This window comes from Colobus angolensis, unplaced genomic scaffold (genome assembly GCF_000951035.1).
Source record: "Colobus angolensis palliatus isolate OR3802 unplaced genomic scaffold, Cang.pa_1.0 Scaffold24, whole genome shotgun sequence".
In the NCBI taxonomy this organism is placed as follows: domain Eukaryota; kingdom Metazoa; phylum Chordata; class Mammalia; order Primates; family Cercopithecidae; genus Colobus; species Colobus angolensis.
Window position 1 is genome coordinate 2654131 of NW_012115599.1, and position 1079 is coordinate 2655209.

Below are 1079 nucleotides of genomic sequence, written 5' to 3' on the forward strand. Positions count from 1 at the left end.
ACAGAGAGAGAATTATAGAATTAAATGGCTACTAACTGTAATATTTACTGAAGATATTGTGATACTTAGCATAAGGATGACTACTATAATATATAAATGCCAGGAGAATTTTCCTGCTCACTCATGCGCCAGTTCAATGCTGATTTTCTTTTTTTCTTTTTTCTTTTTTTTTTAAGCATAGTCTCACTCTGTCACCCAGGCTGGAGTACAGTGGTATGACCATAGCTCACTGTAGCCTCAAATTCGTGGGCTCAAGCAATCCTTGCATCTCAGCCTCCTGAGTAGGTGGGACAATAGGCACGCACCATCACGGCCAGCTAATTACTTTTATTATTTTTATTTTTTGTAGAGACTGGATCTTGCTCTATTTCCCAAGCTGTTCTTAAATTTTTGTGCTCAAGTGATTCTCCCACCTTAGCCTCCCAAAGTGCTGGGGATTATAGGCTGGGTGTGGTGAGCCACCTGAGCCTGCAGTCTCTTTAATTAAGGTTATAAAGCTAACCATGGCTTAAAATACTAAGCAGCATTTTCCAAATTGTTGATTACTATTACATTGATTTTGGAAAAGTAAGGAGGTGAGGTGAATACTCTGACAATTAACACGTGTTAGAGAGGAAAGTTGTGTGAAGAGGCCGCCAAAATAAACAGCATGAATGAATCTTCTTGTATTAGGGCGGCTGCAAACCCCAGGTAGAAAAATGACAGCCCAGGCTCCTGAACCATCAGGAACCCAGGAGTCTGCCCTACTGTGAGGAGGGGGCAGGCCTTCTTCAATAAGGGTCCCACCATCACAGGCTAATAATCTTTCTCAGTTTAGGTGATATTGAGGTATTGGGACTGTTAGAAATCTGACAGATTTGACCAAGATTTGGAGATGTGCACATATTGGGAAGGACTGGGTGTCCCTAGTCGCTCTCCTCTGGGATAACGCGGACGTCATTAGTTTGGGAAGCGGGTGGGGAGAAGAGGAGGATTGACTCTGATTTGGTGTGTAGTGGGGGCCTTGGTGTCCTTCTGCCTCTGCCCACATTTCCCCGTGTGACTCACTGCAGCCCGCATTGCTCACAGGGATCATTAGT